This window comes from Mustela nigripes, chromosome 6 (genome assembly GCF_022355385.1).
Source record: "Mustela nigripes isolate SB6536 chromosome 6, MUSNIG.SB6536, whole genome shotgun sequence".
Classification (NCBI taxonomy): Eukaryota; Metazoa; Chordata; class Mammalia; order Carnivora; family Mustelidae; genus Mustela; species Mustela nigripes.
This window is the reverse complement of record NC_081562.1, coordinates 127,693,510-127,716,902: the sequence shown is the minus strand read 5'-3', so window position 1 is coordinate 127,716,902 and position 23,393 is coordinate 127,693,510. Positions and strand designations below refer to the sequence as shown.

Here is a 23,393-nt window from a genome sequence, read left to right as displayed (position 1 = left end):
CTGGATTGAGACTAATCAGCTCATCCAGTTTCTCTCTCACTGGAAACTTGTGCTGTAGATGCCCAGAAAGTAAAAGTGGATAGGAAGCAGTAGTAGAGGCTGTGTCATGAGTATGGTGGAACCATCAGAGTAGGGGGCATTTGAAGCCCCCCAGACTGGATCCTAGTCTTGAGAGCTATCAAATACCAGGAGTCACCCATAGGACAGCAGGGTCCCTCATGTTTTCCCCCAGTCTGCCCTCACCTTTACTGAGATAGAACACGGTGTAAGTTTAAGTTGTACAACATAATGATTTCATATGTATATATACGGCAAAATGGTTACCATAATCAAGTTAATCAGCACACATTTCACCTCACATAATTGCCATTTTTTATGTTGTTATGGTGAGAACATTTAAGATCTACTCTCTTAGCAACTTTGAAGTATACAATACAGTTTTATTAACTACCGTCACCATGCTCTGTGTTAGACCCACAGAACTATTCCTCATCACTGGAAGTTTGTACTCTTGGACCAACATCCTCTCGTTTATCCTAAACCCTGGCAACCATTTTACTCTCCATTTCTATGACTTTAGCATTTTTAGATTCCACACACGAGATCATACTGCATTTGTGTTTCTCTGTTTTATTTCACTTAGTGTAATGCCCTCAATGTTCTATATTTTCATAAATAGCAGATTTCCTTCCTTTTTTGTGGGTGATAATATTCCTGTGTGTGTGTGTGCTTATATCTCACATTTTCTTTACCCATTCATCCACTGATGAACTGATATAGTGATTTCATTTCCTTTGGGTAAATATCCAGAAGTGGGATTGCTGGACTGTATGGTTGTTATATTTTGATTTTTTGAGGTACCTCTATACTGTTATTCATAGTGGCTATAACACTTTTCCTTCTCACCAACAGTGCACAAGTGTTCCTCTTTCTCACCAGAGAATGGTCATCAAGATTTTAAACTATAGGAAAAAGTTATAGTAATAAAAATGGTATGGTACTGGCATAAAAACAGGCTCATGGACCAATGGAATAGAATAGAATTGAGAGCCTAGAAATAAACCCATGCATATAAAGTCTACCCAGAAACAGCATCAGATTCCACAGGTTCAAAACTTAGTTCTGCACAACTGTTCCCCACTTCAAAGGCCACTTACAAGTCCAAGTTGTCGGCTGGGCTTCTGACGGACTGACTACATGTCAGAAGTTCCCGTGACCCCCTCCTTGGGTTCAATCTATTTCCTATAGTAGCTCACAGAACTCAGGAAATCATTTCACTCATTAGATTACTAGTTTTTACCTACAGGATACAAGTCAAAAAGCCACCAGATGAAGGACGTATAGCATAAGGTCCCAAACAAGGAGCTTCTGTCCCTGTGGAGTTTGACATTTGTCCGTGCTCTGGTTCACTAACTTAGAAGCTCTCAAAATCCTTCCTTTTGGGTTTTTATTTTTTATTTTTATTTATTTTTTTTCCTTTTGGGTTTTAAGTGGTGACTTCATTACATAGGTAATTGATTGATTAAATCATTGGTCCCTCCCTGGAAATCACAGGGTGGGACTGAAAGTTCCAACCTTCTATTCGTGGTTGGTTCCCCTGGCAACTTGCCCCCATCTGTAGGTGTTTACCAAAATCACTTCATTCACATAAACTCCAGTGGAGTTGAAAGAGGTTTGCTATGACTATGACACCTTTGTTGCTCTTTCACTTAGGAAATTCTTTTTTTTTTTTAAAGATTTTATTTATTTATTTGACAGACAGAGATCACAGGTAGGCAGAGAGAGAGAGGGGGAAGAAGGCTCGCCACTGAGCAGAGAGCCCAATGCGGGGCTCGATCCCAGGACCCTGGGATTATGACCTGAGCGGAAGGCAGAGGCTTTAACCCACTGAGTCACCCAGGCGCCCCCACTTAGGAAATTCTATAGGTTTTCAGAACTCTGTGTCAGAAATGGGATGGAGACCAAATCATAATATCACAACAACCTATACAAGATGAATTCTTACTGTCGTTATCTGGAAGCAGTTAAAGAACAAAGCTGATTTGTAAAAGCTAATTTGCAAAATAAGCTTTTTGCTTTTAACTTTAAAAATTAAAATTTAGCACTCATTTAGGTTTTTCAGAAATATAATAATATCTCAAAATAAATCACAGTGTTAAGAAAAGCAAAGCATACAATTCTAAAATATTGCAAACCTCATTGTGAAAGTGATAAAATTGTGTAACATGTTACTTTAATAGCAAAATGTGTGAAATTTATGCAGACAGCCCATACAAAATAATTATAGTAACACAGTAAATGATATAATTTACTCACATGTACATGTCATGTCCATAGATATTTATTTTGTTATCTGGAGATGTGTTTTGTTAAAAAATATTTGATCTTAAAACCTCACACACATTAGCCCCCCCCCTTTTTTTTTAAGATTTTATTTATTTATTTGACAGAGAGAGTTCACAGTAGGCAGAGAGGCAGGCAGAGAGAGAGAGGGAAGCAGGCTCCCTGCTGAGCAGAGATTCCCGATGCGGGACTCGATTCCAGGATCCTGAGATCATGACCTGAGCCGAAGGCAGCGGCTTAACCCACTGAGCCACCCAGGCGCCCCACATTAGCCCCTTTTTGATCACAGCTGATTGTAACGTCTGTGCCTAGAGAGTTTCACTATTACATCAGAGAGGATTGGGACACCCGGGGGGCTCAGTTGGTTAAGCATCTGCCTTCATCTCAGGTCATGATCCTAGACTCCTGGAATCGGGCTCCTTACTCAGTGGGGAGTCTGTGTCTCTCTCTGCCTGCTGCTCCCCCTGCTTGTGCTCACAGGCTCTCTCTGACAAATAAATAAATAAAATCTAAAAAAGAAAGAAAGGGGGGAGAGAGAGAGAGAAGGAAGAAAAGAAAGAGAGAGAGAGAGAGAGAGAGAGAAAGAAACTAAATTGGATTGTAACACGGAGACCTGAAGTTATTCTTTACTCATACCTCTGTTTAGAAGACTTGAGAATGGGAGTTCTTTGAAAGCAGGGACCCTGCCTCATTCATCCTTATCCCCAGCATTTAGGTTATCAGTAATAGATGCGTGTTTGGGAGCCTATAGATGGGAAGTGGTCGGGCAAGGAGGGGATTGGCAAATATGGTTAGGATACAATTCTTCAAGCAAATCATGGGGGATAATATTGCAAAGCTTAGTGTATGAAATGCTTAAATACCAGGAGAATTGTTTTATTATATTTAAATAGGCTCTACACCCAGCATGGAACCCAACACAGGGTTTGAACTCATGACACTGAGCTCAAGACCTGAGCTGGAATCAAGAGTTGGCCGCTTAACTGATTGAGCCATCCAGGTACCCAAAAAATAGTAGTTATTTTTAAAGTGAGTCATAGATAATAATTGAAATTAATGAGCCATTCTTGCTCATGGAAGAGTATATATTGAGGGTGGTACTCAGTAAGTATTTTTAAATGACTCAAATGACAGAATATTAGATAAAAATCTGAATTGTTCCTTGGAATCATGTCAGAAGGTCAGATTAGGTGGTCTGCAAGTATTTTTTTTTTTTTTTTGGTGTGAGATGTGGGGTTTCTTAAGCATATAATTTAAAAATATGCATGAAGAAACCAAAGTATTGCAAAGTCCAAAGATAATTCTCTGAGCATAGTTCAGATTTCTTAGAACACTGCTGGATGGAGGAACAGGACCAGGGCTCCAGATCTGTTGTTTGTAAGTGTTTCTAATGGATGCAATCCATCATTGTTCTCCACAAAGCTTCTCTTGACCTGTGTGCCTTTTAGCTTCCTCCTTGGTGCCACCATTATGCCTTATAGAATTCTATCATCATACCTGCAACTCTTTTCTCCAAGTGAAAATAGAATATCGATCTTTTTTTTATTTTACTAAATCCTCATTTTAAATAGGCAAACGATCCACAAATAGCATGAAGAAGAAATCACAAATCCCCTGACATCCCACTGGAAGTCATTAACTAGAGTTATCAACCTCTCTGCCACAAGAGACTGGCGTTTTCTGAAAGCAGTGACCCTTTGTCCTTAAATTTGTATCCAATGTGCTTCTAACATTTTAAATGCCCAATTAGTAATGATGGAATGAATGAATGAATGAATGATCAACTTTGCTAAACTCTGGATATGCAGAGATTAATTAAACCAATTGATTGCCCTCAAAGAACTTGCAGTCAGTGGGAGAAAAAAAACAATGAAATAAGTAAAATTCTGGGCAATAGAACCAGAGTGCTGTGGGGTCAGCTAGAGGGTAGTGATTGTTTCTGCCTGGCAGGGCAAAACAGACAAGACATTGAAGCTGGTTCTCTATGATGAATAGTGTTTTGCCAAATTAACAACAAAGAAAATATCTGAGTTGATGTTTCAGAGTGGTTATGAAAAAAGACACAGAACTGTTATGAGTAGAGTGTGCTCCAGTCTGGTGTACAGAGAATGTAGGGCTCAGGAAAGGGGAATTAAAAAGGCAATTAACTAGCATCTGTGAAGCACTTATTATGTGCCTGGTCTTAGGAACTTTCTATCATTAACTCTCCTGTAAGAAGGTTGTAAGATAGCAAAGTAGCACCTGGAAGACAGTTATGAGGTATAGATGAGGCTAGAGGAGGTAAGCCCATTTTGCAAAGGGCCTTGAAGATTGTTCAGTCAGGGTTCTATAAAGATTTTATGCGGAGAAATGATATAATCAGTATCACCTTTTAGTTTATAACCACCTTAACCAGACATAGTGTTTTCTCATCACCCTTAGTGATCAAGTTCACCGTTCTCCTCCCACAAATTGAGTCACCAGTGTCTCCTATCTAGAAATAGAGTTTAAGGTTATTTCATTTATTTATTATTTTTTTTTTAACAGATCAGAGATATCTTTGACAATGTTGTGCCTATTTGCCTGTGCTCCAGACCTATTTATAGGACACCCTATAGTTATTTCAACATTTCACTTTTTAAGCATTTTTTCACTTTTAAGCTCTTCTTTTCTGAGCTCCCCTCATTTTGTCTGGGACCTGTTACTTGTGTCTCAAATTGAACGAGTCCACATGTTATTTCTTTTCAATTATATTCATTTATCATCACAGGAACCTTACTCCAAGTCTTCACATTCCATAATTCTCTTTACAGTGCAGCTTTGATCCGAACTTTTCTGTTGTTCTTTGGTCTCTGCATCCAACCACCCTGTGTCATTTATTACAGAGTCTATTACGACTTCTCATCATCAGCCTGTTTAATTCTAACTTCGTCTGTGCACTCATGGATGGCTATCCTTCTTAGTAAGAAATTTCTCTGCCTTACTGTTTGCTTTGCTTTCTTTCTTTTCTACGTGTTGTTGCTCCAAGCTGAAGATCTGCTTATCTTTACAGGGCATCTGTCTTTATTGCTCATGTCTTCTATTTACTTACTGACTTATTATCTAACTCTCAGGAACAAACTGATTCTAATGGACTCACACTGCTCTTTGCTTCCTTGTAGGTGGCCACTAAGAGGATGTGAGATCAAATTTTTCATGCAATTATCAAATGAATGGACAAAGGGATATAAAACATCTGGACTTTGGCGTAAGCATTTGGTAGCATACGCATTAGGGAAATGGAAATGAATTCTTTTAGTTATTGATACCATGAAATGGATCTCAGATAGGACTGTAAACAATGGAGAGCTTAAAATCAAGCAGCATGTGGTTGAATGATCATGGTTTAGATTAGCAGACCTGGTAGAGTTTAAGGTCAAACCCAGCTTTGTTTAACATGTTCATAAATAATCTAGGAGACTTCATTTTAAAAACCCTTAATTAGGTGTTTAGGTGAATTCAAGTTGGGAGGTGTTACACATGATATAAGAAAAAGAACTAGAAGAGATAGAATGATAAATCTTCCTTCTTTCCCATTCATTGGGAAATGAATAAAATGAAAGCTTAGTGTGAGAACAGTTCCAAATTATTAACAGGAAAAAAAAAAACGTAAAGGAAGAACAATGTCAAACGAGGCCACAGAAAGCAATCAGTAACATGGCACAGAAGCAACAGTGGTCATTACTACATAGAATTCTCTTAAGTTGATTCTGATTTCTGTCAAGGGTACATAAAATTTGCTGATCTAAATTTCAATATGATACAGAATCATGCGTTTTTGTATTTAAATCATGCGTATTTGTATTTTTGTTTATTTTAAAAATGCTCTCATTTGGTATTTAATCTTTTGTTTATTTTAAAAATTAACATACAAAAATTTGATTTTGAGGGGAGTGGACAGTGGTGTGGATTTTAACACACGTATAGATTCATGTAAGCACTACCACACTCAGAAGAGCTCCATCATCCCCAAATACCTCCTTTCACATCTCTCTTCCCACCCCCAAGCCTCCAGCAACTACTCAATGTCTCTGTTACTATTCTTTTCTCTTTTTGAAGGTGTCATGTAAATGGAACTGCATGTAACTTTTGTTGTTGTTCGAGGTGTATTCTTTTTTATTGTGGTCAAAAAGACATCCCATAAAATTTACCGTCTTAACCATTTTAAAGTGTAGATGACAGTAGTGTTAATTATGTGTACATTGTTGCTCAATGTTTCTCTAGAACTTTTTCATCTTGCAAAATGGAAACTCTATACCCACTGAGCAACTCTTCTTTTAACCCCCTCCCCAAAGGCCCTGGAAACTATCATTCTACTTTCTAAGAGTTTAACTATTTTAGATTCCTCAAAAAAGTGGCATCATATAGTATTTGTCCTTCTGTGACTGGCTCATCTCACTTAGCATAATGTCCCCAAGGTTCATCTACATTGGTGCATCTGACAGGATTTCCTTCTTTTAAGGCTGAATAATAAATATTCCATTGTATGTTTATACTATATTTTCTTTTTCTTTTCTTTTATTTTTCCAGTGTTCCAAGATTCATTGTTTATGCACCACACCCAGTGCTCCATGCAATACGCGGCCTCCATAATACCTACCACCAGGCTCACCCAACCCCCTACCTTCTCCCCTCCAAAACCCTCAGCTTGCTTCTGAGTCCACAGTCTCTCACGGTTTATCTCCCCCTCTGCTTTCCCCCAATTCACTTCTCCTCTCCTTCACCCAATGTCCTCCGTGTTATTCCTTATGCTCCACATGTGAAACCATATGATAAAAGACTCTCAGCTTGACTTATACTACATTTTCGTTATGTATCTATCTGTTGATAGACATTTAGATTGTTCTACTTCTTGGCTGTTGTGAATAATGCTGTAATGAACATGGGTGTGCAAATATTTGAAGATCCTGTTTCAATTCTTTTGTATATATATGTCTGGAAATGAGATTTGCTATATTATATGGTAATTCTATTTTTAACTTTTTTGATAAACCTCTACACTGTTTTCCACAATGGCAGCACCACTCTATATCCGGAGCAGTGCACAAGGGCTCCAATTTCTCCTTATTCTCAGCAACAACTGCTATTTGCTGTTTAGGCTTTTTAATATAATGTTCATCCTCATGAGCGTAATGTGATTTCTCATTGTGGTTTTAATTTATATTTCCCTAATTATTAGTGATGTTGAGTGTCTTTTCATGTGCGTTTAGTCATTTGTATATCTTCTCTGAGAAATGTCTATTGAAGACCTTTGTCCATTTTAAAATTAGGTTATTTTGTCTTTTGTTGTTCAGTTGTAAGAGTTATTTATATATTCTGGATATTAGCCCCTTTTCAAATATTTTCTCCCATTCCATAGGTTGTCTTTTCATGCTGCTGATTGTTTCCTTTGCTGTGCACAAGTTTTTGTTTTTGTTTTTTTTTGTTTTTAGCTCTGACGTATTTTGTTTATGTTTTTGTTGCCATACATGCTTTTGGTGTCATAACCAAGAAATCATTGCCAAATCCAATGTTAGGAACTTTCTCCCTATATTTTCTTCTAGCAGTTTTATGGTTTCAGGACTTACATCTAGGTCTTTACTCCATTTTGAATCAATTTTTGCATATGGTGTAAGGTAAGGATTCAACTTTTTTCTTCTTCTTTTTTTTTTTTTCCATGTAGCTATCCAGTTTTCCCAACACCATTTGTTGAAAAGACTGTCCTTTTCCTATTGTGTAACTTGGTATCTTTGTATATGGTCCATAGCGTTGTTCAAATCCTGTTTCCTTACTGATTTTCTGTCTGGTGACTTATCCCTAACTGAAAGTGGGTATTGAAATCTCCCACTATTATTGTGCTACAATCTATTTCGCCCTTCAATTTTGTCAGTGTTTGTTTCATATATTTGGCTACTCTGCTGTGAACTGCGTAAATATTTATAGTTGTTATAGCTCCCTGGTAAATTGAACTTTTAGCATGTTGTTTGAATATATAATGTCCTTCTTTGTTTCTTGTGACAATTTTTGACTTGAGATCTATTATGTCTGATATAAGTCAGATAGGGCAACCTCTTTTGATTATAATTTGCATAGAATATCTTTTTCCATCCTTTGACTTTCAGCCTGTATCTATCCTCATAACTAGTGTCTCTTTTGGGGCACCTGGGTGTTTCAGTTGGTTAAGAATCTGCCTTCAGGGGCACCTGGGTGGCTCAGTGGGTTAAAGCCTCTGCCTTCGGCTCAGGTCATGATCCCAGGGTCCTGGGATTGAGCCCCGCATCGGGCTCTCCACTCAGCGGGGAGCCTGCTTCCCCCTTTCTCTCTGCCTGCCTCTCTGCCTACTTGGGATCTCTCTCTCTGTGTCAAATAAGTAAATAAAATCTTTAAAAAAAAAAAAAAGAATCTGCCTTCAGCACAAGTCATGATCCCAGGGTCCTGGAACTGAGTACTGCACTGGGCTCCCTGCTCAGTGGGGAGTCTGCTTCTCCCTTTGCCCCTTACCCTGCTTGTGTTCTCTCTCATATAAAGTCTTTTTTAAAAACAGTGTCTCTTGTAGACAGCATGTAATTGGAATTGATTTTATTTTATTTTTTTAAAGATGTTATTTATTTATTTAACAGAGATCACAAGTAGGCAGAGAGGCAGGCAGAGAGAGAGAGAGAGAGAGAGAGAGAAGCAGGCTCCCTGCTAAGCAGGGAGCCCGATGCGGGACTCGATTCCAAGACCCTGAGATCATGACCTGAGCCAAAGGCAGCGGCTTAACCCACTGAGCCATCCAGGCGCCCCTGGCATTTATTTTTTTATACATTCAGCTATTCTATGTCTTTTGATTGGGGAGTTTGCTCCATTTACATTTACATTATTGGTAAGGAAGTATTTATTACTGTTTTGTTTATTGTTTTCTAAATGCCTTGCACTTATTTTTCCCTTGTTTTCCTCTCTTGCTGCCTTCCTTTGTGTTTTGTTGATTTGTTCCTTTTTGTGACATATTTTGATTCCTTTCTCATTTTATTTTGTGCATCTTCTTTAGGTATTTTCCTTGTGGTTACTGTGAGATTACACTAAATATCTTACAACAAGCTATTTCAAATTGGTAACAGCTTAACTTCAATCACATATAAAAACTACTTCTTTATATCCACCCCAGCCACTTTCTGTTATTGATGTCACAGATTACATCTTTTTATCTTTGTGTCCATTACCAAGTTTTTAGTTACCGTTATTTTTATGTTTTTTTCTCTTCTAAATTCTATACCTGACTTGAAAATGACTTACATACCATCATTATAGTAATACAGGATTCCATATTGTCTACATATTTACCTTTACCAGAGAGTTTATATTTTCATACGCTTTCATGTAGCTGTTTAGCATCCTTTAGTTTCAGCTTGAGAAAGTCACTTTAACAATACTTGTAAGGCAGGTCTAGTGGTGATGAACTCCCTTAGCTACAGCCTTTTTTTTTTTTTTTTTAAGATTTATTTATTTATTTTATTTGTTTGTTTTGGAAGCAGAGCGCAGAAAGAGAGGGAGAGGGGAAGCAGTCTCCCGTTCAATCCCATGATCCTGAGATCATGACCTGAGCCTCAACCAGGATTTGGATGCCCAGCTGACTGAGCCAGCCTGGTGACCCAGCTATTGTGTCTTTTAAAAAGACCCCCACTCTTTTTTTTTAAGAGCAGTTTAACGTTTACCACAAAGTTGAGAGGATGATACAGAGACTTCCCACATAACCACCACCACACCTCACATGCATAGCTTCCCCCATTATCAGCATCACTCACTAGAATGGTATACTTGTTACCAAGACTGAACCTATATCAACACATCATAATCACTCAAAGTCTATATATAGTTTACCTTAGGGTTCACTCTTCATGCTGTACATTGGGACAAATGTATAATGACATATATTCATAATTATAAATCATACAGAGTATTTTCACTACCCTAAAAAATCTCTGTGCTCTATTCATCCTCCTACTCCAGGAACCACTTGTATTTTCATTGTCTTTATAGTTTTGCTTTTTCCAGAATGTCGTATAGTTGAAATCATACAATATATAGCCTATTCAGATTGGCTTCTTTCACTTAGAAATATGCATTTAAGAGTCCTACATGTCCTTTCATGGCTTGATCGCTCATTTGTTTTTAGCACTAAATTTCATTTTTGGCACTATTTCATTCATTTTAGCACTAAATACTTACTTTACTTACTCAAAAAAGACTATTTCACAGTCTCTTTATTCATTCACCTACTGAAGGACATTTTGGTTGCTTCCAAGTTTTAGCAAATATAAATAAAGCTGTTATAAACATTCGTGTGCAGGTATTTTTGTGGATATATTTGTGATACCTTTGTGTATATCCCAAGGATCATATGATAAGACTATGTTTAGTTTTGTAAGAAACTGTCAAACTCCCTTCCAAAGTAGCTATACAATTTTGCATTCCCACCAGCAATGTGTGAGTTTTCCTGTGGCTCCATATTCCTTGCCAGCATTTGGTATTGTCAGTGTTCTGGATTTGGGTCATTCTAATAGGTATGTAGTGTTATCTCATTGTTTAAGTTTACATTTTTCAGGGCTCCTGGGTGGCTCAGTTGGTTAAGTGTCCTATTCGATTCTTGATTTCAGCTCAGGTCATGATCTCGGGGTTGTGAGATTGAGCCCCAGGGTGGGCTCTGTGCTGGGCATGGAGTCTGCTCAGGAATTCTCTCCCTCAGAGTACACACACTCTCTTTCTCTCAAAAATAAATAAATAAATAAATAAAATTGCCCTGATGACATAGGATGTGGAAAATCTTTCATATGCTTCTTTGCCATCTCCATATCTTCTTTCGTGAGGTGATTATTTAGGTCTTTGGCCCATTTTTAAATTGGGTTGTATATCTTCTTAATGTTAAGAGTTCTTTGTGTACTTTATCAGATGTATAGTTTGCAAACTTCTTCTTGGTCTGTGGCTTATCTTTTCATTCCTTTGACATTGTCTTTTGCCAAACAAAAGTTTTTGGTTTTTACTTTTTTTTTTTTTTAAGATTTTATTTATTTATTTGGCAGAGAGAGGGACATCACAAGTAGGCAGAGAGGCAGGCAGAGAGAGAGAGGAGGAAGCATGCTCCCCACTGAGCAGAGAGCCCCACATGGGGCTCGTTCCCAGAACCCTGGGATTGTAACCCGAGCCAAAGGCAGCTTTAACCCACTGAGCCACCCAGGTGCCCCCCAAAGTTTTTTATTTTAATTAAGTCCAAGTTATCAATTATTTCTTACATGTAAATGCTTTTGGTGTATCTAAAAAGGGATCACCATACCCAAGGTCATCTAGGTTTTCTATGTTTTTTTCTAGAAGTTGCATACTTATGCATTTTAAATATAGGTCTATGAGCCATTTTGAGTTAATTTTCTGTGAAAAGTGCAGGTTCTGTGTCTAGCTTCATATATATATATTTATATTTATATATTTTTTTTACATATGGATGTCAAGTTGTTCCAGCATCATTTGGTGAAGGAACTATCCTTGCTCCATTGAATTGTCTTGTTCCTTTACCAAACATCTCATGACTATATTTATTTGAGTTTATTTCTGAGCTCTGTTTTCTGTTCCATTGATCTGTCTATGCTTTCACCAATAACACACTATGTATACTACTGTATCTTTATTTTTTTTAAAAGATTTTATTTATTTATTTGACAGACAGAGATCACAAGTAGGCAGAGAGGCAGGCGGCGGCGGAGGGCGGGGAGCAGGGTCCCTGCTGAGCAGAAAGCCTGATTTGGGGCTCAATCCCAGAATCCTGGGATCATGACCTGAGCTGAAGGCCGAGGCTTTAACCCACTGAGCCACCCAGGCGCCCCTCCACTGTATCTTTATAATAGGTCTTAAAGTCAAGTGTCAGTCCTCCAACTTTATTTTCTCCTTCAATATGGTTTTGGCTATTCTGGGTCCTTTACCTCTTCATATATACTTAAAAACTAGTTTGTTGATATTTATAAAATAACTTGCTGAATTTTTATTACATTGAATCTATGGGTCAAGTTGGGAAGCACTCAGACCTTGATAATATGTGTCTTCCTATTCATCAAGATGGAATATCTCTCCATTTATTTAGTTCTTCTTTGATTTCAGCCATCAGAATTTTAGAGTTTTCCCCACATAGATCTTGTGCAGGTTTTGTTAAATTTATACCTAAATATTAATTAATTTTGGAAGCTAATATAAACTGGATGATTTTTTAGTTTAAATTTTAGTTAACATGCAGTGCAATACTGATTTCTGGAGTGGAATTCAGTGATGCATCACTTACATACAATACCCAGTGCTCATAACAATGAGTGCCCTCTTTAATACCCATCCCCCATCTAGCCCATCCCTTACCCACCTCCCTCTATTAACCCTCAGTTTGTTCTCTATCATTAGGAGTTTCTTATGGTTTATTTTCCTCTCTCTTTTTTTGCTTCCCCCCTCTCTACTGTTTATCTTTTTTCTTTCTTAAATTCCACATATGAATGAGATCATATAGTATCTATCCTTCTCTGACTGACTTATTTTACTTGGCATAATAGCCTCTAGTTCCATCCACATTGATGAAAATGGCAAGATTTCATTTTTTGATGGCTGAGTAATAGTCTATTTACACCCCCCCCACACACACATCTTTATCCATTCCTCAGTTGATGGACATTTGGGTTCTCTCCACAGTCTGGCTATTGTTGATAATGCTGCTATAAATGTTGTAGATAACGCAGCTATAGATATATCCCTTTGATCAGTATTTTTGTATCCTTTGGGTAAATACCTCAAAGTGCAATTGCTGGATCACAGAGTAGTTCTAGTCTTAACTTTTTGAGGAACCTCCATACTGTTTTTTAGAGTGACTGCCCCTGTTTGCATTCCCCACCAACAGTGCAAGAGGTTTCTCCTTTCTCCACAACCTCACCAACACTTGTTTTTTGTGTTGTTAATTTTAGGCTTTCTGACCGGTGTGAGGTGATATCTCATTGTGGTTTTGATTTGTATTTCCCTGATGATGAGTGATTTTGAGCATCTTTTCATTTGTCTTTGGAGAAATGAAATGTCTTCTTTGGAGAAATGTCTGTTCATGTCTTCTGCCCATTTCTTAACTGCATTATTTGTTTTCTGGGTGTTGAGTCTGATGAATTCTTTATTGATTTTTGATACTAACCTTTTATCAGATATGTCATTTGCAAATGTAAGCTGCCTTTTAGTTTTGCTGATTTTCCTTCACTGTGCAGAAGCTTTTTATCCCGATGAGGTCCCAATAGTTCATTTTTGCCTTTCTTTTCCTTGCTTCTGGTTGCATATCTAGTAAGAAGTCGCTGTAGCAAAAGTCCAAGAGGTTTCTGCCTGTGTTCTCCTCTGGGATTTTGATGGTTTCTTGTCTTGGATTTAGGTCTTTCACCCATTTTGAATCTGTTTTTGTGTACGGTGTAAGAAAGTGGAGCAGTTCCATTCTTCTGCATGTTGATGTCCAGTTTTCCCAACACTGTTTGTTGAATATAAATTGTGTTTTTAGTTTTTAATTTCAAATTCCACTTGTTACTCGATGTATATATAAAGTATCTGAATTTTTTGTGTACTAAAATTGTACCCTGCACCCTTACTAAATTGCTTATTAGTTCCAGGAGGTTTTGGGTCATTTTTTTTTTTTTTTTTGGATTTTCTACGTAGACAAGAATGTCATTTGAAAACATAGTTCTATGTCAGCTTTCCCCCATCTGAATACCTATTATTTCCTTTACTTGTCTTATTTGATCAGTGAGGACTTGTAGTATGATAAAAAGAAGTGGTAAGAAGGAACATCCTTACCCTGTTCCTCATCTTAGCTGGAAAGATTCAAGACTCTCACTGTTAAGTATGATATTAACTGTAGGTTTCTTGTAGATATTCTTTTTTTTTTTTTAAAGATTTTATTTATTTATTTGACAGAGAGAAATTACAAGTACACTGAGAGGCAGGCAGAGAGAGAGAGAAGGAAGCAGGCTCCCCGCTGAGCAGAGAGCCCGATGCGGGACTCGATCCCAGGACCCTGAGATCATGACCTGAGCCGAAGGCAGCGGCTTAACCCACTGAGCCACCCAGGCGCCCATCTTGTAGATATTCTTTAGCAAGGTGAGGAAATTCCCCTTTATTCCTAGTTTACCAAAAGATTTTTTTTTACTATTTTTACTGTTTTTTTTTTCTTAGAGGCTTACGTACAATGTTTTATCTCACTATTTTTAATGCTCATATTTAAACCATTATTTATTTATATATATGACAAAATCAAATACTATTCCTTCCTCCAACTAGAAGCCATTTTTTTCCCATTCACCTTCTGCACTGAGATAAGACATTTTAATTTCCCCAGTCTCTCTCTGGCCTGATCACCCTCATCCAACACTCTCCACAAAAAAAACGAACAAGTAAAATACCACCTCGGTTTTGCTAAGATAATTCATAACATTGGTTTCAGGTCTTTATCAAGTTTCCCTTGATTAAAAAAAAAAAAAACAACCCAAAAACAAGTTGGTAGGCAACCTCTTCACTTAAACATTCATTCCACAATATTTACTGAGCACTCACTGTATGTCAGACACTGCTTTAGGCTCTATAGATACAGCCATGTATAAGTATAGCACAAGCTACATACAAGTATGGTGAGAGAGTTAGATAAAAAAACAAGTAAATAAATTGTGAAGAAAAACAGACTCATAGGAAGCCTATGTGATAAGAAGTGACAGGGTTAGTGGATGGGTATGTATAGAGCAAGGCAGGTCTGAGAAGATCTCCCTGTAAAGGTTCATGTTTGGGCAGAGACCAGAATTAAAAGACCCTGTCGGGGGAAACTGGAAGGGGAGGTGAACCATGAGAGACTATGGACTCTGAAAAACAATCTGAGGGGTTTGAAGGGGCGGGGAGGTAGAAGGTTGGGGGAACAAGGTGGTGGGTATTAGCGAGGGCACGGATTGCATGGAGCACTGGGTGTGGTGCAAAAATAATGAATACTGTTATGCTGAAAATAAATAAAAAATAAATAAATTTAAAAAAAAAAAAGACCCTGTAAAGAGACCTGTGGGTGGAGCACTCCTGGCGGAAGGAACTGCATGTATAATAGTTACATGCTTCAAGACTGGTCTTGGAATTGGTTTTCAAAGGGTTTAAGGGGTTAGGACTTTTATTCCAAATGTAATAGGAACTCATTTGGAGTTTATTTTCTAAGTTTTACTGAGGAAAATTTCAAAAAGACACAAAAGTAGAAAGTAAAGACCCTTCATATATCCATCAGCCAGGTTTAATAATTATCCCCACACATGGCCAATCTTGTTTTATTCATACCTGGAATTACACTCCTCTGAAATACTTTGAAATTGTTTCATTCTGAAATATTTCAGCATGCATTCTTAAAAGGTAAGGATTTTTTTTACTATCACTCTTCAAAATTAATAACATTTCCTTAACATAAACAGATATCCAATCAGTATCCAGGATTCCCAATTGTCTCACAGTTATTTCTTAGTGTTAGTTCAAATCAGAATGCCCCGAAGATTCATATATCACAATAGCTTGACAGGTCTTTTCAGTCCCTGTAATGTTTACACATTCCACCCCCTCCCCTGCCCTTTTTTCCCCTTGCACTCTATTTACTGAAGAAACTGGGTTGCTTGGCCTATAGCACTTCCTGTAACATAGATTTTGCTGATTGCTTCCTTAGTGGTGGTGTTTAACATTCTTCTCCTCCTTTGCCAGTGTTCCTATAAATCAGTAGTTAGGGACAGAGGCTTCACATTTAGGTTTGATTTTTTTTTTTTTTCTGACAAGAATATTTCATCAGGAGATACATAATGTCTGGTTTTCTGTCTTGTGATGTTATTAGCCATTGCTTAAGCGTATTAATTCATTATAGAATGCAAAAAGTTATATTTAATTCCATTACACCTTCTTTGTTTATTAACTAGAATTTTTCTGTAAAGAAATACATCCTCTAAGTTGCTTGGTTACCTTAGATATTATGGGCTGAATTGTGGTCCCTCCCCCAAATTCAAACACTGAAGACTTAACCCTCAGCACCTCAGAATGTAACTGTATTTAGAGTTAGGGTCCCTACAGGTGTGACTAAGTAAAAAGGATGCTGTTAAGGCTGGTGCTAATCCAATATGAATGGTTGTCCTTATCAGAAGAGGAAATCTGGACACACATAGAGACACAGGGATATAGGTACACAGAGGAAAAACTGTGTGGGGACACAGTGAGAAGGTGGTCATTTGCAAGCTGAGGAAAGAGGACTTAAAGAAATTTCACTTTGATTTTGGACATTCAGCCTCCAGAATTGTGAGAAATAAATTTCTGCTGTTTAAGCCAACCAGTAAGATACTTTGTTACAAAAGTCATAGCAAACTAATATACTAATGTAAATTTGTATAGATAAGGCAGGATGAATGTTTGGTATTATCAGTTTGCCTTTATTTATCAGTTTTTAAAATAATGAGTTGGTTACTTTGCATCTTCCAAGAGTGAGAAATGATTTTTAAGTTTCATAATGGACTTGTGAATTTGAATAATTCATTGATACTTTAAAATGTGTTACCACTATTATTTTTACTGATACAAGGATTATCCCACTTTTGGTTGTTCACAACATTTTCCAGTCAGACTTTTCCAATCTTAAGTCCTTAAAGCTGTGTCTTTGATCATTTCCTTACTTTCTGATGTGATCAGGCATTCCAGATTCATCTCTAATTTCCTGCTCCAGATCTGGAATTAGCAATTTGTCCAAGTTACTTTTGTTCCCTTTAGTGGGAATGTTTTAAGGCTAGGATGCTAGCAGTACTCATTACAATTGAGTTGCATGTTTTTTCCAGCCCCATAGACAGAACTAATAAATTCTTTTATAAAAGAAACTTCCATACACCATGAATTTATATTGATACTTCAAAACTGTAGGATTTTACTTAAACTCTTAGATTTCTATTTCCTTTCTCTCATGTCCAACTAATTCCATTTCCCAATGATATCAACATATTTAATCATTTGTTTTATCCCACAATTCATTCATATAACAATCTCACATAACAGTAACTAACACTCCCATCAGCAATATTACTAAAGCAGTTTAAGAATTTCTTCATATTTTTTGTCTTTGGTGATAGTTCACAAGAGATGTACTTGAATTAACTGCTCCTTATGTGAATACGCCACCAATTCAGTAAACAGTCAATTTCATGGGTGAGGAGTTAAGAAGTCAGAGGACTGGGGAACCCCAAGTTTGGTCCCTCGAATATAGCTCTATAGTTATCAACTCACTCTGAATACCTGAGAGGTCAAACAGAGATCTGAGAAAAGAAATGCCAGAATTCTGCAAGTAGAAAAGTGACCACTTTTTGGAAAGTAGGAGTTGCAGAGACCTGAATCCAGGCTGATAGATCTAAGAATGTAGTGGTTGGGAGGGAGCCTGCTTTAAGGAGGCTACTGCAAAGTATTATAAGCAGGAGGTCACAAAATCAGAACTTTACGAAGTCTGTAAAAGTAGGCTTCATCTCTGGCCTAAAGGTGCTCTGGTGGCAAAGCGGGGCAGAAACCCAGGTGTGACAGTGTGATCTCAGGATCCCTGCAGTCACAAGAAGAATGGGAGTACCTAAGTGCTGCAAAGTTTCCAGGCATAGAAGTGGGAAAGCTGGCTGAGAAGAGTGAGTCCAGGCACTGGCTTTCTGCTCTATGTTGCCATAAACTGCAAAACATTGCATGGTTGTGGAACCACTTTCCTGGGATGGGCTACAGCAAAAGACCAGAAGTGAGGAGGAACAATGCGGGTCTGCACCCCAGAAGTCTAAAATTTGGAGTCTTGAAACTCAGTTGTGTGCCTGAGATAAAAACTCTCAGTAACATAGGCCAGGTGAATACAGAGTTCTGACAAAAACCAGGGAGACAAAAGTGAGCGGCTGCTCTTCTGTGAGGGCTCACTAAAGAGCCAGGGGCTAGAGAGTGGGGCACCACCATATTCATCTGGTCCATTGGTGCTGAAAGCCTTCATGGAGCAAAACAGCGCCACATAGTGGAATCTGGAGCCACTGACACTGAGCCCTGCCTCTGTTCAAAGAAGGCATATTTATAATAGGGCTAGCCCTCCTGAGAATCAGCACAACAGGCCCTGCCCCTAGAAGACCAGCCCAAACAACTGGCTTGCACCAAGTTTACTGATAAAAAATGGCTACAGAGCTTCAACTCTTGAGGCAAACAGTATATAATGTTCTTTGTTTTTTAATTCTTTAGTCTTTCAGTATTATTTTTTCAGTTATTTTCTTATTTTTTCAATTCTTTTTATTTTTAATTTTCATTTTTATATGTTAAATATGTATATTTCTTGTTTCCTTTCCTTTCATTGTATTTTATTTTTAAATATATATATGTGTGTGTGTGTGTGTGTGTGTGTGTGTGTGTGTGTATTTTTTTCTTTCTTTCTTAGTTTGAGATCTAGTTTCTTTTAACAAGCAGACCAAAACACAGCCAGGATCTAGTTTTTGTTTTTTTGTTTTTGTTTTATTCATTTGTTTGTTTTCCATTGTTGTTGTTTCTGTTGTTTTTTTCTGGACAAAATGATGAGATAGGGAAATTCACCCAAAAGAAAGAACAGGAGGTAGTACTGCCAGGGATTTAATCAATACAGATATAAGTAAGATGTCTGAACCAGAATTTAAAACCACAATTATAAAGATACTAGCTGGGCTTTAAAAAACCATAGAAGACACTAAAGAATCCCTTACTGTAGAAATGAAAGAACTAAATCCTAACCAAGCTGAAGTTAAAAATGCTATTACCAAGATGTGGTCCCAAGTGAAGGTTATAAAAATGAGAATGAATGAAGCATAAGAGTTAATCAGTGATATGGAAGATAAAATTATGGAAAATAAGGAAGTTCAAGAAAGAAAGAAAACTATTAGATCATGAAGGGAGACTTAGAGAACCCATCAATTTCATAAAGTGAAATAATGTCCATACAACAGGGGTCTCAGAAGATGACAAGTGGGAGAAAGGGGACAAAGGTTTATTTGAACAAATTATAGCTGAGAACTTCCCTAATCTGGGGAAGGAAACAGGCATTCAAGTTCAGAAGGTATAGGGAATCCCCTTTATAAACAATACAAATAGGTCAACACCTTTACATATAATAGTGGAGCTTGCAAATTTCAAAGATAAAAAGAAAATCCTGAAAGCAACTTGGGACAAGAGTTCCTTAACTTACAAGGGTAGACACATAAGGCTGGCAGCAGATCTGTCTACAGAGACCTGGCACGCCAGAAAGGAGTGGCATGATACATTCAACATGCTAAATGGAAAAATATGCAGCCAAGAATACTTTATCCAGCTAGGCTGTCATTCAGAAAAGAAGGAGAGACAAAGAATTTCTAGGACAAACAAAAACTAAAGGAATCTGTGAACACTAAGCCAGTCCTGCAAAAAATACTAAAGGGGATCCTTTGAGCAGAGAGAGCCCAAAGGTAACACAGACCAGAAAGGAACAAAGACAATCTACAGGAACAGTGACTTTAAAGGTAATACTATGTCTCTAAATTCATATCTTTCATTAATTACTCTGAATGTAAATGGGCAAAACCTCTAATCATGAGACACATAGTATCAGAATGGATTAAAAAAGACCCGCAGATATGCTGCTTATAAGAGAAAAGAGACTCATTTTACACCCAAAGACACCTCCAGATTGAAAGTGAGGATGTGGAAAACTATTTGTCATGCTAATGGTCATCAAAAGAAAGCTGGAGTAACTATCAGACTACTAGATTATATCAGACAACTAGATTTTAAACCGAAGACTGTAATAAGAGAGGAAGAAGGATTCTATACCACAATAAGAGGGTTTATCCAACAAGAAGATATAACAATTGTTAATATTTATTTACTAACTTGGGAGCAGCCAAATATATAACCCAATTAATAACAAAATTAAATAAACTCATTGATGATAATGTAATAATATTAAGGGATTTCAACACCCCACTCAATCAAGACAAGTAGGAGTTGTTTCTTTGAAAGAATAAGATTGATAAATCCCTAGCCAGACTTATCAAAAAGAAAAAAGAAAGGACCCAAATAAATAAAATCATGAATGAAAGAGGAGATATCAGAACCAACACCGAAGAAATACAATTATAAGAGAATCTTATGAGAGATTGTATGCTAGCAAATTAGGCAATCTGGGATTCTAGGATAAATTCCTAGAAACATAAACTACCAAAACTATAACAGGAAAAAATTAGAAAATGGAGAAGATAATAACCAGCAAAGAAACTGAAGCACTAATAATAAAAAAAAACTCCCCCAAAACAAGGGCCCAGGGCCAGATGGTATCCCAATGGAATTATACCAAACATTTAAGAAGAATTAATACCTATTCTTCTGAAACTGTTACAAAACACTGAAATGGAAGGACAACTTCCAAACTTAATGAGGACAGCATTACCTTGATCCCCAAACCAGACAAAGAGCCCACCAAAAAGGAGAATTACAGACCAATATCCCAGGTGAACATGGATGCAAATATTCTCACCAAGATACTAGCTAATAGGATCCAACAGTACATTAAGAGGATTATTCACCATGATCAAGTGGGATTAATTCCTGGGCCATAGGGGTGGCTCAACATCTGCAACTCTTCAACAAATGGTGTTGGGAAAACTGGACAGTCACATGCAGAAGAATGAAACTGGACCACTTTCTTACACCATACACAAAAATAGACTCAAAATAGATGAAAAACCTAAATGTGAGACAGGAATTCATCAAAATCTGAGGAGAACAAAGGCAATAACCTCTTTGACCTTGGCTGCAGTACCTTCTTTCTAGACACATCTCCAAAGGCAAGGGAAAGAAAAGCAAAAATAAACTGTTGGGACCTCATCAGGATAAAAAGCTTTTGCACAACAAAGGAAACAAACTAAAAGGCAACCTATGAAATGGAAGAAGATGTCTGCAAATGACTTACCAGATAAAGGGCTGGTATCCAAAATCTATAAAGAACTTACCAAACTCAACACCCAAAAAACAAAAAGCAAGTAAAGAAATGGGCAGAAGACATGAATAGACATTTCTCCAAAGAAGACATACTAATGGCTAACAGACACTTGTAAAGATGTTCAACATCACTCAGCATCAGGGAAGTACAAATCAAAACCACAATGAGATACCACCTCACACTGGTCAGAATGGCTAAATTAACAAGTCAGGAAACAACAGAACTACCCTAAGATCTAGCGATTGCACTACCAGATATTTATGCAAAGGATACAAACATAGTGATTCAAAGGGTTATATGTTCCCTCATGTTTATAAAAGCAATGTCCACAATAGCCAAAATGTGGAAAGAGCCCAGATGTCCACTGACAGATGAATGAATAAAGAAGAGGTGGCAAATATATACATAATGGAATACTACTACTCAGCCATCAAAAAGAATGAAAGCTTGGAACTAGAGGATGTTTTGTTAAGTGAAATATTGTCTGAGAAAGACAATAACCACATGATTTCACTCATATGTGGAATTTAAAAAACAAAGCAGATGAACATAGGGAAAGGAAGGAAAAAAGAAAAAACAGGGAGGGAGGCAAACCATAAGAGATTCTTACCTCTAGAAAACAAACTTGAGAGATGCTGGGAGGGAAGTGGGTGGGGCGATGGGGTAATAGGTGATGGGCATTAAGAAGGGCACTTGAATAAGTAATGGGTGTTATATGCAACTGATGAATCACTGGCTTCTACCCATGAAATGAATAATACAGTATATGCTACCTTAAATGAAATTTAAATAAAAAATTCTTAAAAAGTAGTTAAGTTCATTTCTTTATTTTGCTTTTTGTTTGGGAGGCTCGCTTGTTTTAAAGTTGTTTAAAGTTTTTTTTTTTTTTAAGCTACATATTCACCTGGTTACAGAGTCAAAACTATAAGACAATGTAGATCTACAGATAACATTCACCTTCTTCCCTCTCTTCTCATAGATAATTTTAAAATCTTATTTTTGTTTCCACTTGAGGTAAGTGCTGGTGAGGATGTGAAGAAATTGAAACCATCATCCCTGGCTGGTGAGAATGTAAATAGTACAACTGCTGTGGAAAACAGTTTGTTAGTTCCTTAAAAAAATTAACATAAAATTACCATTTAATCTGGTAATTTCATTCCCAGGTATGTACCCAAAACAAAAAGCAAGTACTCAAAGAGATATTTGTGCACCAATGTTCACAGAAGAATTATTCACAATAGTCAAAGTTGGAAACAAGACAAGTGTCCCTCAACGTACAAATGGATACACAAAATATGGTGTGGATGCACAATGAAAAATCTCTCAGCCACAAGAAAGAATAAAAGTCTGATAGAGACCACAACATGAATGAACCCTGAAAACTTGATGCTAAGTAAAATAAGCCAGACAGAGGAGGACAAATAGCATATGATCCTACTTATATGAAATAACTAAAACCGGCAAATTTACAGAGATAAAAAGTAGATTAAAGATTATCAGAGGCTGTGGGGAAGGGAGAATGAGGAGTTATTGCTTGATAGTTACAGAGTTTCTGCTTGGAGTCATGGAAAAGTTTCAGAAAGAGATAGTGGTGATGATTTCATGACATTGCAAATATTATTAATGCCATGAGTTGTATAGTAAAAATGGTTAAAATGGAAAAAATTGGTATTTTTAAAAAACCTCTCCTCCCGGTTTTACATACATAGTAGCATACTCTCCACACTTTCTCCATCTTATTTTATTCCATCTTGCTTTTTTTTCACCAAATAATCATCTATAGTAGTGTAGAGATAGAGAGATTTCTCATTTCTTTTATGGCTGCAGAGTACTCTAATATATAAATGTATCATAGTTTATTTAAGTCTTCTAAAGATGAAAAAAATTGGATTGTTCATTGGAGATTTTAAAGTAAAAAAAGGATATAATCTCATTTACATTACAAACAGATCATTCTGGCTGATATGTGGAAAATGTACTATGTGGGAGTTGGGTAAGAGTAGAAGCAGAGAGATAAGGACTTTATAAA

General features: G+C 37.1%; 1 long non-coding RNA gene across 3 annotated transcripts in view; it reads right to left on the bottom strand.

Annotated features, from left to right (window-relative positions):
- LOC132020894 (uncharacterized) overlaps positions 1–23,393 on the bottom strand; it is a 193,287-nt gene that overhangs the window by 25,824 nt on the left and 144,070 nt on the right. The gene's annotated exons all lie outside the window — the stretch shown is intronic.